Consider the following 8331-nt stretch of genomic DNA (forward strand, 5'->3'; position numbering starts at 1 on the left):
TTAGCAATGCCAACACATACTCCTTAACAATGCCACCACCAATTCATTGTACATGCTGCTCATACTTCATGTTTGGCACACACTTTGTACAGAGAAATTAAAACATCTCTGCATCACAGATGATTACATTTCATGTTTGTTTAATAAAGTCTTGGGATGATAAAAAACGAGGAAAATTAAATAAAGAGAAAATCCCCATTTTCGCACATTATCTAAGTACAGTTCATCATTTGGTACATACAAACTTGTCACTTTCATTTGTCAAGATGGATGCATTTCTGCATTCACACAAAAATGCACATGTATTGATTTTAAAGGCTAGGTTTTTATCATTCAAAACAAAGATTAAGTCAAATCAAGTTTTTGCATTATGATGTAATACATGTACAATAGAAAAAGTTAAATACAATACATGTACATAACATATACTCATACAGTAATGAAATACAATGTATATTCAAATTTTGTAAATAAGGGAAAACAATATTCCCTGATGAAAAAAGAAATGTATCAAAGGTCTGTCATTATATTATCATTACATCATTTTATTTCCCTACAAGAGTTTTTTTTTTATGACAAAAAATAAACATAAAAATCTCCCCCAAGCAGAAGAAAAAAATAAAACATTTGCAATCCATGTGCGTTGTGCAAAAAGTACACTTTTACCATCTAAAGAAAGCAGAGCTGTTAATTCCAGATGTTGCATGGGCAAGCAGTTACAACACAGTCAATTCAGGTAAAACAAATAAAACAGTCGAATAAAAAGTATACATGTACATCACAAAACCTTCATGGTTAGTTTCCACATGCATAGAAGGAAACAAAATGGCCACAATACTTTCCAGCTACATGTCTATGCAAATGAATGAAAATACTTCATAAATTAAAGATTATCTAGAAACCTTCAAAAAAAGATAAAGATCATTAACAAGTAATCAAAGCACAGTACACAAATATTAGTAGGATTTCCGTGAACACATCTTTACATGGCTAATGTTTACATACAATAATTGTAAAGGTTAGTATCCTCACCTGTTACATAACAGATGGAAAAGAAGGATACCAAGTTTGCTGAAACTGCAATAAAATATATAATCAACACCACTAATACACACACACAGGCAAATTGTGACAAGCAAAAAAGGAAAAAGGACCCCCCCCCCTCCTTCCTCTAACAGCATCCAATTAACCAAAAGTATGGGGATATGTCTATTCCATCGATATAGGGATGGCATTTGTAACTAGAATCACATTGTATATAGTACGAGATATGATAGAAGACAGAGGAACACTCAGAGATAATAGTACGATAGCATAGGCAGGATAGGAGAGGCATAAGACAGGAAGGTACAGGAATTGTCCAGCTTTATACAGAAAGCTTGAATGATACCACTGTACTACAGTGTAATTCTCAGTGCTGGCTCAAGGCTAAAATTCATCTTCCACCCAAAACATCAAAATGCAGCTTATATTCATAAGCGAGAATGACAAGAAAACCAAACTACTCTATTATAGCTGCAAGAATTTCTATAACAACCTCGAGGATGATAGTACTGTACAAAGTGTCAGCATACAAAACAATACATTTTTTTTTTGTGTGTTTTAGTCATTTAGGCAGAGGATGATACACAATGCAAAGCAGATACAAGTATTAACTCATCATCATACAAGTAGCCACAGGGTTGTAAATCTACAGTGATTTCTTTAAAATCATTCCATGAAGTGTTCTTCACAATATTACCTGCCAGTATTCTACATTGATTTTATGAAGACTGTTTCAGACTGTAGTTGATTGCCCTGGACAAAGGTTTCATCATGGATGCATCTGTAGAACTGAGTGAAGTGGTAGCGATTCATTCCACGAAGACAGCTGAAGAAGGTGCCTCAGTCATGCAGAATACCTGGGGGAAAACAACAACAACAACAAAAGTGTTACACTCTCCTCTGTATAGTGATACAAAAATGTACAATATATCATACATTTATTGAGAAGATTAATTTCTGGGAAGAAGGAAAACACCAAATTGAACATTTCTATGGGTTGCACTTTCCTGACAAATCACAAGCACAACACACTCTACACACCCTCTTAAGCTTAAATTTGATTGTAGGGTAACAATCTCAAAATAATGCTATACTACATGTACAATGTAATTCTAGAACTTTAATAGACCATACACTCTACACTGAAAATTTGAAAATGTTCTGCCATCTGGATGAAATATATGCCAATGAAGAACAGGTGAAGTCAAAATTACTTGTGGGGGCCATCAACCCTCTGCATGAAAAAGGCTATACTGATCATGTACAGAGTTTTCACATTCAATGCAAAAATGCAGATTAACCTTGAACTGGGAACAACTGTTGATTGAGAGAAGAGAGATGACCAGTCCAGTCGTATACTGGGACAAATGTCTTATCCAGGATCATCCGCCTTTTATTGTTGATGCAGTGACTGCATCAGCAATTCGGTACAGCGTCTTTGGCCCAGTATACACTGGACTCCTGTTATAATGAGGTCCTCAGGGGCTACAGTTTTCTTTCGTTTTATCAAAGTTTTGTTACAACCAAACAAGTAAACAATAGAGCAACAAATGTAGAGCCAATAACATTATGGCCTCAATTTCAATTTTGTTGTAACGTTATTTATTAGAACATGAGTGCACTGTGTGTATGTATAAAGATTGATGCATTAAAGAGTTCCATAAATAATACATCTGAACATACAATGCAAAAAAAAAATGAGGCACAGCAGTTTCGTGATCAACTCACAGTATTGTTCTTTGGCAGATCCATTACAGGTTAGGTGGCAGCGACATATGGCAGCAGACCTTTCCGGACTTTGCGAAATGTTGGCAAGGTTTATTTCTTCCTTGGCGTTGTAGTGTTGCGATTCCTGCGTTAAATCTATTAAGTACAAAAGTAAACCAAATACATGGTATGTCATCTTTGATAATCCAACTAAAAAACAACAGTAATGTAGAGCTGTGCAAGAAAGAATTGGATGCTATACATATGGCCACAGGAACCAGGGGGACTCGGGCCCCTACTTTTTCGGCACCATACAAAGGAAAACATTATAAGGTGTCCCCACTTCGGGTCCCAATCCCCCCCCCCCAACTTTCTTTACCCGAAAGTGTGTAAGTGGCACTAGAAAGAAATACATGTAGATAAAAACCTCGAAGTGTGAGCACCATAAGGATCAGTTTTTGCGCTGAATACTTTTTAGTTTTGTTTTGTTGGTGTTTTTTTTTTTTTTTTTTTTTTTGCTTGTAAGCTGAAACCTGGAAGTGGCACCAGAAGTTGCATTCGCGGCCTTTTTTTTTTTTTGCTTGTTAGCTCATGAAACTAGGAAGCCCCCCCCCCCCCTTTTGAAAACCTTCCGCCAACAGTGATACAAAGACTCTGCATGGCATACTGCAATTAATCTTACAAGATTAACCATTCCATCTTTGCAACTCTTACAGATAATTAATGCTGCATTTGCAACATTCATAAGAAAACAGTTCTTATATCAAAGGGAGCAAATGTGCATTTTCCTGGCCTGCAGAGAAAACTCACCTTTGCCTTGGTGTCACAAGTAGAGAAAAAGCTTTGACATCAGGTTTCATACCGAGAATACTCCCAGGGAGTAGGATGCAATTCAGCGCAGCATAGTCCATAATGAAACAAACAACATCCTTCATTTGCTGTAAGGACAAGGATGCTTCAAACACCTTTGACCTAAAGAAAGAAAGAAAGAAAGGGGGAAAAGAAAGAAACTTGCAATGACAACACAGAAATTTGAATTTATATTGAACTGTTCATGTGCAGTAAGCCCTATAACAAATCTGCAGGTAACAGTGCCGTCAATGCAATACAAAGCACAAGGGTCTGAGTAACGTACATTTGTTGTACCAATTGTAACCTCAAATTTACCACCACCCGCCAGTTTAATATGTAGATCAATGATGTCTGCACAGCGCATGGCGATGTCAATAGGCTATTATATAGATTGCCCACACTTAATACTAGTCTGCTACATGACTTACAATGCTGCTGGCAACTTGTATTTTCACCTCCAAATCAGTATAATTTGACTGTTGTTCACCATGTCCATAGATATAGAGTGTATGTAGATCTACTTGAAATATCTCTTCTTTGTTTTTTTTTTTGTGTTTTGTGTGTGTTTTTTTTTTTTTTTTTTGATAATCAGTACCGGTATCATCAGCTTCACACCCTTGCCACACTGACACAGCTAAACCTTTTTAGTCTAGCTAGTCGGCCACTACATACCGTACAGGAAACTTTTGTACTCAGTCTGCACTGTGTACTGTAATTGGTACTGACTGCGGCACTGTACAACCAAACCCAAGTAAGAAGGAATTTCTTTCACACTGATGATTACAAGCTGTACCTCCTCTGCCGTAGTACAGTTTGATGCACATTCTCTCATTCAGTGTTTCAATCACCGGTATCCCTCCGTATCATGTCACCGCGGACCGCGACTCTCACACAGCTTATCATGCAGACTGTATCAGGGTACAGGGGCATGCAGATATATGACTAGTGTAGTGACAGTGCGCGATCAAGTCTTAGTCCCATACACAGTTGTAAATTGTGGGAGCCCGAACGCTTCGAGTTCGGGCAGGTCGCAACAGTTAGCTTACTGACTCTGTAGACTGTACAGTAAGTCAGTCTCGACTGTCTCATAAGCACATGCAATAGAAGACAAAACAGTATCACAAATCACTATACATTAAACTACCATTAGATTAAACAATGCAAACTGGTTTGCCTTATTTCTTGTCGATCCCTAAATGGCAGTAGTATAGTAACCGTAAAAAGGCCCGTATTACTCCCAATTACTGCATTAGGTCATGTGATTTTACATACAGTGTATTAATACACGCGTGAACGTGGTAACAAAGAACGGCACGACAAACGATTGAAATTATTACCGAAGAAATGAAAGATCTAGCCGCACAGAAGCGCAACCCAAATAAGTCATGATTTGTGATCATTTACTCACCTTAATCTTGTATAAATCAGCAAGTCTTGCAACGAGAAAGCCCCGCTTCAATGCAATTGCATGGGAGTTCTAGAACGAATGGAAGTGAACTGTCGCGACGCTTTGCTTTGTGACACGTATACACATAGCTAGCTCGCTGTATGCGGTGGCGATGCGAGCTTACAAAAAAAACGGAGCCTCGATCGTCTTCTCTGATGTGATTGGTTAATTTCCGGGATTGGCGTGTTAGTCTTTGCTCACGTACTGTTTATGAAACTGGCACGAACAAAAAATGCTATATCATTTTATCAAACACCAACAAACATCTTTATATTGATTGATTTGCAATCTTAAAGATGAACATCATCCACAATTCAAATCACTACCGATACTGCATTACAAATCCTAACATGTTTGAACGCAACAGTATGATCTAGATTTTTGTAGCAGACTAACTCTTCTATTTGGAGGTTCAAAATTTAATCTTTCTCAAAAGTGAACCCCTTTCGGAGTAAATAGCACCCATAGAAGTTAAATATTTAACCCTAGTCCACGCAAGGGTGCATTGGGTCAAACTCAACCCCAAATTGAACCCTGATTTCTTAGTGTGTATCAGGAGAATGGCATATAACGGTTAAATGCGAGCGAGCGAAGCGAGCGAGCTTGAAAATTTTGACATTTTACAGTCCAAAAACTGTCGTTTGTAGCTACATATATATTTTTTCGCTTTGGAGGGAGGGGGCGCCCGGTGCGCCCCCTGGATCTGCCACTGGTAGTCAAGGGTGTCGGTTTATGTTCATGATTGGGGGAGGTATGACCAGCGAGGGGGCGTCGAAGTGACCAAGCGGGAGAAGGATGTCCAAAATCTGCACTTTACATAGAGCATCCCCTAATTTGTTTGTGTTTGTGAGTGTGTGTGTTTCATATAGTTGGAAAAGTTAGGAAATAGCCAAGGTCAAGTCTTATTATTGGCAATGCAAGGCATTTTGATATAGACTAGTATGTAAAGCAACACTGCAAAATCAATGATCAAGCTTTGATAGCAAATGTAACATCACATTGCGCAACATTGCAGCGACTCTTTTTGCCATTCCGATGTTCTGAGTACACTGCGCACATCCTGCTTGTATTCAAAATGTCAACCAGGAATCACACTGAATCACAATCTTTTGTCGTCTCCGGGCTTTTTGAACAATGTTTCACTATAATACCTCTTTAATTATATGGTTAAAAGAAATCTTAGAAAAATATCTTTTTTCTTGATCATCCTTTCATGTCAATCTCAAAAGTAGTTTACTAACCCTTGAATTATCATTTTGGTAGGGTTTTTTTTTTCTTTTTTTCTCCTTTTTTTCTCTTTTTTTACCAGCGGATTGGGGGGGCACGTGCCCCCCCATGCCCCCCCGTAGTTACGCCACTGATAATAGTACTATGTATAGACACAGAGTATTTCATATCACTATGCTGAATATACGTTATATATACGTTATATATACCATGGGTGTAGTGTAATAATTTACGCTTGGTGTGTACACGTATAAGGGCCTACTTATGTGTTTATTTTCTGAGGTGAGAAGTCTATTGACTTGTGAATAGCGTGTATAAATGTTAGCTAGATTTTAAATTGTCTTTTGTGATATAAACATCACTCGACCTATCATGACTGCGAAAGACTTTTTAGAGTAGTTCTATAGCAGGCACTGTTATTATCTGTCTGTAAACACAGTTATAATTATAATGGCGCGTACACCTATGTTGGATCTTTTTTTTTTTTTTTTTGCAAGCACTTATCTTTGATAGTCAGAATACATGTATTAAGGATATACAATATCTTACGGGCACTAACACTGATGATTGAATGGATTACGCAATAAATTGCATATATGCATAACTTTTATAAAGTTTGTACATTGTGCCATATATTTCATGTCACGTTCTGCTCTGAAACGTTTCAGATTTTTTTCATTTCATCGACATGGCAGATAAAAGCGATTCCATTTTATTTTCCATTTTGTGCAGATGTTAACAAGAAAGTTGAGAGTCGGTGATGTCACTTCATTTAATTCATCAAATTTGCGAGCGATATAACTGTACAATGGAAACTTGCGAAACTTCAGAATCCTTTAAACTTTTCTTGTGTGTTGTCCTTGATTCCGTCACAAATCTTGAGCAAGCCACTTGTCCTGTTAACTTCTTGATGATGTAGAAGTGCGCATGATTTGTTCTGAGTGCTGTTCACGTTTACTTTATATTCCAGCAGAACATAAATAGATTGATAATAAAATCACTCGTTGTGATATTTTACGAAATGCAAGGAGAGCAAATTAATTTTTGAAAAGATTTTAATTTCATCCCAGCAAAGTACCTGGGATGAAAATGCATGGATAAAGACAAGCAACGAGAAATGAGAAATTTGGCGAAATGGATTAGCCGATAACACTCATAAACAGGAGACTTCAAGATACTATCTAGGACCTGATGCTTAAAGGAAACCAAAACCCGAAGAGCAATGTTTATTGAGTGAAAACAGCAACATTATCCAATAGAACATGTCAGTAAAAGTTTGAGGAAAATCGGAAAGGCTATTAGTTTTTAAAGTTTTGGTGTTGTAACCACAGTAGATAAAGCGACTACTATACTTCGTGACGTCATATTGTGTTGGGACAACAATATGAAGAAAATATAAGGAGAATTCGACAAAAATTCATTTTTCATGAAAATTACACATTCCATCAACTTGATACTGACATAATGTTAAGGGTAGTAATTATTCCTCCCGGTGTTCCTGAAAGAGTTAGTCAAGTGCTCTTTCATTACGCTAAAAAAGTGAAATCATGTTAAATTTTCTTTAAATATTTTCTTTATATTATTGTCCACACATGATGGTCATAAGCTTAAGTAGTCTCGTTATCCAGTGGTTCCATTACCAAATTTTAAAAAATTCCTAACTTTTGCATCGATAGTCCGATTTTCCTCAAACTTTCACTGATGTGTTCTACTAAATTGCTGATTTCACTATATCCATATGGCTCTTTGTGTTTTGGTTTCCTTTAACAAACCTTCTCCTCCGTGGCCCGATAATCAGAAGGCACCATGTAACATAATTTAGTGTATCATATTATTTTGGACCCGGACAGTTATCAACAAGCACAGAATGTTGAGGACAGTACTGACGGTGTGAATTAATGAAGCTAATGCAGGATCGCGCAGCTGTCTGCATACCCTGCACTTAAGTATGTAGTATAACAGTGCTTATGGTGTAGGCCTACTGAATAAAGCCAAAGGGCGGTAATCGGTATAATCATGGTAATTATACTTTTCGGTATCCTTACTAAGAAAAG

General features: G+C 37.2%; 1 long non-coding RNA gene across 1 annotated transcript; it reads right to left on the reverse strand.

Moving 5' to 3' along the window:
* Positions 1-2853: 2853 nt before the first annotated feature.
* Positions 2854-5250, reverse strand: LOC140231280 (uncharacterized). The gene is made up of 3 exons (XR_011901430.1): positions 5012-5250; positions 3562-3723; positions 2854-2907 (listed from the first exon to the last, which is right to left on the reverse strand). It is a non-coding gene; the product is annotated as an uncharacterized lncRNA (long non-coding RNA).
* Positions 5251-8331: the final 3081 nt, after the last annotated feature.

Source organism: Diadema setosum, chromosome 7, assembly GCF_964275005.1.
Source record: "Diadema setosum chromosome 7, eeDiaSeto1, whole genome shotgun sequence".
Classification (NCBI taxonomy): domain Eukaryota; kingdom Metazoa; phylum Echinodermata; class Echinoidea; order Diadematoida; family Diadematidae; genus Diadema; species Diadema setosum.